General features: G+C 36.7%; 1 long non-coding RNA gene across 1 annotated transcript in view; it reads right to left on the bottom strand.

Moving 5' to 3' along the window:
• Positions 1 to 793: 793 nt before the first annotated feature.
• LOC148162415 (uncharacterized) overlaps positions 794 to 8,832 on the bottom strand; it is a 31,245-nt gene continuing 23,206 nt past the window's right edge. Inside the window, exon 3 of the long non-coding RNA XR_015766814.1 lies at positions 794 to 1,104. This is a non-coding gene — a long non-coding RNA (uncharacterized LOC148162415). The remainder of the gene's footprint in view (positions 1,105 to 8,832) is intronic.

Here is an 8,832-nt window from a genome sequence, read left to right as displayed (position 1 = left end):
ATTTCTTTTTGGCGAAGATCATAATAACAATAGCAATAATAAAAGACAATACTGAGAGAAAATATTTGCAAAAAAGTTTAAGAAACAAGTAGTAATGACCATTGTACAGAGAGATCTCCCACTCAACTAGGAAAAGAGGCAATGGTCTTATAAGAAATTAGATAAAAGGGGTGCCCGGGTGGCTCAGTCAGTTGAACGACCGACTCTTGGTTTCAGCTCTGGTCATGATCTCCTGGGTTGTGGGGCTGAGCTCCACATTGGGCTCCATGCTCAGTGGGGAGTCTGCTTGAAGATACTCTCTCACCCTCTCCTGTGGCCCCTCCCCTCTCTCAAATAAATAAGTAAATCTTTAAAAAATTAGACAAAAGATACAAGAATTCACAGAAAGAAAAACTGCCTTCTACATATATATGAAATTATGCTAAACCTTAGTAGCAATGAGGGGAATTGAAACAAACAATATCACTATAGTTTTTACTCCTCAGGTTATATAAACTTTTGAAGCTTGACAGTATTTATTTTGGGGAGGATATGAAAGAACAGGCACTTTCATAACCCACTGGTGAGAATTTGAAGTCACTAACCATTTTCAGAGGGTATTTTTGTCAATATCTATCAAAACTTAACATTTCTGTAAGCCACATGCATGAATTTTACTTCTATATATTTAGCCTATAGAATTCATATTTGTTAAAAGATTCATGTGTAAGAAAGTTCATTGTTGTATTCTTCTAAAGCAAATAAACCAAATCAATCAAATTGCTGTCAGGATAATTAAGTAAGTCATGGCATGTCAGTTTTAGGGAATACATTGCACTTATGAATAATGTTGTATATCTATATACAATGACACTAAAGAGTCACCAAGACAAACTCTTAAAACAATAATCCATCTCATAATGTGTAAATGTTTGTGGTAAGATCTCGTTAAATTTTTAAAAATGTATGTACATGAGGAGGTCCTGGGTGGCTCAGTCAGTTAAGCATCCAACTCTTGATTTCAGCTCGGGTCCTGAGATCTAGCCCCACAGCGTGCTTCATACTGAGCGTGGAGCCTGCTTAAGATTCTCTCTCTCCCTCTCTCCATCGGTGCACTCTCTGTCTCTAAAAAAAAAAAAAAAACAAAACATGTACATGTGTATATAATGTATAAAAAGGAGTGTGTGTATAAATGTCAGAGACAGTGGACTATTTTGAATTAAGTTTTTGATGGTAGTAAATGGCTGGATTTGAGAAGGGAAATATCTGTTATAAGGCATGCAGCAAAATTTTACGTATCATCTCTCTGTGTATTATTATAAATTAAGGTATACAAGCTTTGTCCAACAGGCCTAAATTTGCCTTTGAATATCAGCTAATAAAAATTCTCAAATTTTATAGGCTTCACCTAGCAAAAAAATTTCTCTCTCCCTATTTCTCATAGAAATTTCATAAAAAGAAATTGCAACATTTTTTGCAAGATTTTATTTATTTTTGAGAGACAGAAAGAGTGAGTTGGGGAAAAGCAGAGGGAAAGGGACAAGCAGACTCCACACTGAGGATGGAGCCCAATAAGGGGCTTGATCTCAGGACCCTGAGATCATGACCTGAGCCAAAATCAAGAGTCAGACACTTAACTGAGCCACCCAGGTGCCCCAGAAATTACGACATTTTTACACCTAGGTGATCAATAATTTTGTTTAAAACGTAACATCTGCAGTTCGACTAGTAATTCAATTATGTGGAATCACTTTTTTATTTTCTACTTTCAAACCAAGAGAGCAAAATATTTAAATAAAAAAGTAAACATTGGTGTAGAAGGAAAAAAAGACTCTAAAAACAACTCTGGAAATGTCTCTTTTTCAGTTTAACCACAGCTTTGTACTAGACCTTAAATCATTTTAGCACTCATTCCATGGATAAAATTTCTAATTTTGCTTCAGTTACTTGGATATTTGAGACCAAGTGAATTTGAAGTATGAATAACAAAAATAATTACTGTAGACTTTCTATCTTGGCTGAGAAAACCATCATGTTCATATTTGGCAAGATTTCCTAACATAATCTAATATATAGCTAGCTGATGCATTTGACACTTGTCTGTAGAGATGATCTATTCACCAGTGTTATAAAATAATATTAAAGATGGGGGAGTCTTACAGTTTTCTTTAAAAAATTAAAGATGGAGGGGTGCTTGGGTGGCTCAGTCAATTAAGCATCTGCCTTCAGCTCAGGTCATGATCCCAGGGTCCTGGGATCGAGCCCCATGTCAGGCTCCCTGCTCCGCGGAAAGCCTGCTTCTCCCTCTCCCACTCCCCCTGCTTGTGTTCCTGCTCTCGCTATCTCTCTCTCTGTCAAATAAATAAATAATCTTTAAAAAAAATTAAAAACGGAGTAATCTCTTTATTTTGTTGTAAGTCTTCAGAACTAAAAATAGTTTAAAATAAGCTCTTCTGTGGTTTCCGTATCAGCACTCAGTTGCTAAATAATAACTGGGAGCAAAACAGCAGAGAATGTCCTTCTCTTCCTTTATAAAATCTCTTCAAGAGAAAGATTGTTTTTCTTTAATTCTAACCAGAAGCCATAAAATCCTCTTTTTGTTTGTGTGTATTAGCTTTAAGGATCTCCACAATGCTCATATAATGTCTGGAATTAGGAGACATGTGGGAGCTTAAATAGAATTTGTCAAATTATTTCTCTTCTTACATTTAGATTTTTGAGCTCCTTGTGAAGGATAAAATTCATTTCAACATTACTCACTGAATATTAGTCAGGTTTGTGTGTGGAAGGTAGAAGTGGGAAGATTGTTTTAGTTAAACTAAGCTACACTTTGGAGTTTGGAATGAGGCTAACTGATCTTTGCAAGGATATGGACAGAGTTCACTGCATTCAGACTACATAGTTCAGACTTATCAGTCTGAAATTTTCATGGTTATTTTGCAAGAACATATTTTTTACAGGTGATTTTTTTTAATGGTCCGGTAATGGTATTCAATGATAATGTAGACTGAAAGGCACAAATTATTTTCCTTTATAGGTCTCTCAATCCTACTAGACTGAATTCCAAGAGAATAGGGATAAGGTTTTGGAATTTTCTGAATCCTCAGGTCCTAGTACACTGACTGTTAAATAAAGGGCTGCGAAAATTAATACATTATTGCATCAATCAATCAATCAATTAGAAAGTGATTCAATATACCCCTTCCAAATTCTGAGCAATTAGCCTGGCTTTATACAAATTGGTAGCTAAGCCAACACTTATTAAGATTCTACCATTTATGCAGTCATACCCTTAACTATATTTTGGAGAATATTTCTAAAGTGTGAACAATAATGCATATTCTCAAGAAGCTACAATCTAGTCAAGTGAAAAGGGAGGATCACACTATGAAAAAACAATAAAGAGCCAGCACACGAAAGTGTGTATGGGACCAGGATCGAGAAGGCCCAGGGCACAGCTGCCTAAAGGCCCAGCATAGATAACCCACCCACAGGTGTATGAGCTAAGCAAATGCTATTGTTGTATGTCATTGAGATTTGGGGATACTTATCATACATTAATGGCTAATCTAAATACTTTCAATATCCAGTGCCCCGTAACATTCTGAAGTTTACTTTCAAAATTCCCTTACAGGGGCGCCTGGGTGGCTCAGTCGTTAAGCATCTATCTGCCTTCGGCTCGGGTCATGATCCCAGGGTCCTGGGATCGAGCCCCGCATCGGGCTCCCTGCTTAGCGGGAAGCCTGCTTCTCCCTCTCCCACTCCCCCTGCTTGTGTTCCCTCTCACTGTGTCTCTCTCTGTCAAATAAATAAAATCTTTAAAAAAACAAACAAACAAACAACGAAATTCCCTTACAGTCCCAATCTAACCCACTTTCATCTTGCATCTGACCCATGGCCACCACCGTGTTGGCCTCCCTGCCTCCATTTTCCTCTCCCTCATTTTTTGCCCTACTACATCCAGAATGATCTTTTAAAATGCAAATTTGAATCTAATTCTGTTTAAAAGTCTTTGGATATCTTCTCATTGAACGTGGGATAAAGCCCCCAATTTTTAAAAAGCCTACAGGGCCCTATGTAGTATATTCCCTGCCTTGTGTCCAGCCTCCTCACAGGCCTCTCTTGCTCACTCCCAAGTCACACTGGCTTTTTTTTTTTTTTTAAGAATATACCACATGCCTTCCTTTTTTGAATCTTTGCCCAGATTACTCCTCAGAATGCAATGCTTTTCTCTGAACCTTACTTCTTTTATCCTGATTCACTTCTACTTATCTTTCACATTTGGCTGAAATGCCACATAACAAGCCATCTTTGACCCTAGAGTCTATGATAAGAACTCCTTACTATGTGCTCCCACAGCATCTTGTGTTTTTCCTTCATGTTACTTGTCATAATTAGTCATTATGTAGCTACTAGTGCGATGTGGACTAATAATATCAGTCTTCTCCACCAGACCAGGGCAGCAGGGATCATGTGTCTCTTGCTTACTACTGCATATTCAGTATCTCCAGTACATTGTGGCCCACAGTAGGTGATCAGTAAATATTGACTTAATTAGTTCTGAGAACTAACGGGCTTTTCCAGATTCTTTTCCATACCATGAAGCACATCAAAACTCTGAAACATTAAAAAAAAATTCTTGCCTCTAGTCTTTGTTACTTTGAAATTAGAACAAATAATCTTGATAGAGGAAGGTGCATACTTATGTCATATTGCAGCACTTTTCTGCCCTCTTTCTACCCATAGTCCACAAGAGAGTGTTGGACAAATAATATCTCACTTCCCTGAAACAAGAAATCTGAAATTCATAAATATTTCAAACTTTAATCTAGATCCATAAATAGTTTAAACTTTAATCCACAACAGAGTATGGCATTAGATAGATAGATAGATAGATAGATAGATAGATAGATAGATAGATAGGATAAACTGATACATCAAAAGATTGATAGATCAATAGAGAGAGAAATAGAGTCAGACAGAAAACAGCTAGGTAACCAGTGTAAGGTAACCAGTATATCTAAGCTTGGTTCGCTCATGCATCTGTGGGTCCACTGGAAGTCAGCTGATCTGGGCTGGGTGTGGTTGAGTCATCATGCCAGCTCACTTAAAGCCCAGCCTAGAGCTGGCATACCGTTACTCCTTCCTTATTCTATTAACTAAAGCATGTCACGTGGATGAATCTAAGTCAAGGGCCAGAGAAATATGTTCTCTAACAGGAAGAACCATAGTCATGTACAAAGCGCTTATACACAGGGAAGAGTAAAGGTCAAGGTTTGGGACAAATATGCAAGGTACTACAAGAAATAGGAAATGTAAATATTAAAGCAGGGTATATGTATACTACCAATTAGATAGGGTTTTTATGGCATTTGTAAAGAATTTATTCTCTACGTCATCCTGTTTTCTGTTGTTTTTCAAATACCATGTATGACAGCTTATATCGTCTTTTCGTTTTATACTTTCGTTTTATACTTCATATAATTTATGAAGAAATTTATATTGTGCATTCTTATTCTAGTCTTCAACCACAAATGGGATAGCCATTTTTGTCAATTTGTGGGGTTTTTTTAAGATTTATTTATTTATTTATTTTGAGAGAAAGAGAGAGAGAGCATGCGCATGAGTGGGGGGAGGGGCAGAGGTAGAAGGACAGAGAAAATCCATAAGCAGACTCCCCACTGAGGGCAGAGCCTGTTGCAGAGCTTGATCCCGGGACCCTGAGATCATCACCTGAGCTGAAACCAAGAGTTGGCCACTTAACGGACTGAGCCACCCAGGTGCCCCTCAATTTGTGTTTTAAATCATAGAAATAAAACTGATCCCAATACTACTCCCCTTCAACTTCATGTCATTATAATTTACTACATATAATTATATATAATTTACTATATGTATTTAAAGATTACCTGTAAATATCAATCATCTTCTTAAGGAGAAAAGAGTTTTTGTTCCCATGATGATGAGACTCAATTTCTTTGACAGTATGATTGAGTCTGTAAGATGAGGAAGGCTCAGAGCCACTGAACTCAATGCCCTCACAAAGCCCTGCAAAGCTCTTTGGTGTTCAATTTCTAATAGGTTCCCAAATCACAATGATCTACATGTTTTATGATTTCCAAATCAATGTAATATTAGCCAACCATACTATATCTGCATGACTGGACTGGGTAAAAATAGTCTTTCTTAACTGTTTTCAGTTTCAATAACCATCTTTGGAATTTATTTATTCTGTTCCCAGCACAGATTACTATATGCTCAATAAAAAACAAGGAAATCTTAGCAACCTGCTTTAATCATTGCAGTAGGAGACACCCTAGATTGAGCCACAAAATTTTATAAATTGGCCAATACATGATATGTTTAAAAGACAAATGAATAGAGGAGAGACCAAAGGAAGCAAACGTATAGAATACTTAAGGATTTTAACCTGAGAGAATGTCAATTAAAGTTCAGGGGAAAGTAAATGGCTATAATTAATACCTGTTAACTGCTTTTGGCCTTCAGGCTTACCCTGTCCAATGATGCATAATAATTAGAAAGCATTTCATTACCAGCTGGCGACAAAGGATTAAATGTGCGTGAAAGTTTGCAAACTGTAAAGTTATGAAACAAGGTAGCTGTTATTTCCATTATTAGTACCAAAAAAGATGTGCCAAGTGGACAGGCCATTGAAACCTCACCAATAAATATTTAGTGACTAATAAACTTTGAATACTATGTATATACATCGTAGGTAGAATATGTGTTGATTGCTCTTCCCACTACCATAAAAGCCTAAGTCAAATTTAAGATTTGACTGTTATCTCTCTAATTTTATCATATTAAATTTATTTATTTTCAAGTATAAATTCCTAACAAAATTAATATGAAGGGAGGCTATACTTTTCCTACATATTTACATAGGTTTAAGGGGAAGGAAAGCTTCAGAGTCATCCCATGTATTGATCATGATTCTTCTCATTTACAAATTTAAAAACTAAATGAAACAACTCAAGGTCAGAGAGGTTCAAGCATTACCTACTGCCATGCAACCAGTAAATACTGAATGTGGGATTCGAATGAAAGGTCAGTCAGATTCCTTAGTCCAATATGCCACTCCAATGTAAAGCATTGTATTAGAGATTTAATTTCATTACATATAGATATATGTGTATGTATATTCAAAATTACTACTCACTAAAATTAAAATTCCGGGGCGCCTGGGTGGCTCAGTCGGTTAAGTGTCTGCCTTCGGCTCAGGTCATGGTCTCAGGGTCCTGGGATCGAGTCCCGCATCGGGCTCCCTACTCAGCAGGAAGCCTGCTTCTCCCTCTCCCACTCCCCCTGCTTGTGTTCCCTCTCTCGCTGTCTCTTTCTGTCAAACGATAAATTAAAAAAATTAAAACTCCATATTGATTATAATATAAATGTTTACTCTAAGAGGTTGGAGGCTTCTGAAAGATGTAGGAAAGATATGAAGCTGTGAGACTTCCCATCTCCAGAGTTGATCCATTAAAGAGTAGATCAATAATTGGTTGCAATAGTTGGATTTGTTTATTGAGATGTTTTCCCAGGTGACTTAACAAACAAAGCACACCATTCCATACTCAGCATTTCAACATGATTTACTGACTTTCTTGAGCAGAGTGCTTATGGGATTGCTTCATTTAATCATACAAGTACCTTCTGTGACTCAGGCATTTTGCTAGAAGTGAAGGATGTAAGACTGAACAAGTCATACTACCTGCCTTTAAAATGTTTAGATCCTAATGGGAAGACGTGTCTGTATATTAATAACAACAAACAAAATTGAGAGGGTAAAGAAGAAAGGGGTGAAATTATTACATGTCAAGATTTTCATCATAATTCAAGACATCACTAAATGGGATTTTAGTCTTGATATTTATAATTATAGAACATATATTTGATTAAGTAGCCTATACTTTTGAGACTCTCTCATAATGAAAAAATACTGTTTATAACACTAGGAAAACAAAAAATAACTGCAAATTTAAAGGAATTGAAAGAAAAACAAAAATCAAATGATTACTCTTAACACTTTTTTACTTTATCCAAGTGATAACAATCTGCAAGAACCTTTATATGTTCTTACATTTTTCCTTTCTGTTTCCATATTGCCAAATACTACATGAATTAAGCTTCAAGAACTCAGGACATCATGTAGTATTTGTCTATTTTTCTTCTTCCCCATGCCATGACCCATCCATGGGAGTAACTTCTATACGAAATATAGAAAAATAAAGCAACATCGTGATCAAGTTAAGCATGACTTTAAAATTCTGTTACATATTCTTATGAAAACAAGGCTGTATCAAAAAAAAAGGTGTTAAAAAGTAAGCTTACAGCGTACAAAAGCTTAAGAGAAGAGATTATCTAGCTTTTAAGCAGGTAAGGCAGTGAAACAGAAAGATGAGAAACCATGGTGGAGGAGGGTAACTTTTATCCACGGTGGTGTGTACTGCTCTGCAGAATACACACCTGAAGATTCTAGGTCTCAGTTTGAAAACCAATTATAGTTAGTTAGGAAATGACACTTCTTGTTCTGGGAATTGGGAATCCCTACCTCCAGCAGTCACTGCCTGACTTGTGACAGGGAAGCCTTAATGCATTTTGTATCATAACTCTTCCTCTGGGTTTTACTTTCATTTGTTTAGAATGTTAAATACAGTGTCATGAGCAAATCAGTTGTCTCCATCTAGTCATCACAGACTAATTTGTCTGTCTGAAAGCTCTCTTATTTTATAAGGGAAGAAACTGCTGTTTGAAAAACAGAAGCCCTGGGCACCTGGGTGGCTCAGTCATTAAGCGTCTGCCTTCGGCTCAGGTCATGATCCCAGGGTCCTGGGATTG

This window comes from Eumetopias jubatus, unplaced genomic scaffold (genome assembly GCF_037043125.1).
Source record: "Eumetopias jubatus isolate StellerSeaLion01/CBP00866 unplaced genomic scaffold, mEumJub1_p1.0 scaffold_15, whole genome shotgun sequence".
Classification (NCBI taxonomy): domain Eukaryota; kingdom Metazoa; phylum Chordata; class Mammalia; order Carnivora; family Otariidae; genus Eumetopias; species Eumetopias jubatus.
The sequence above is the reverse complement of the archived record's forward strand: the minus strand, read 5'-3'. Positions and strand labels throughout refer to the sequence as shown.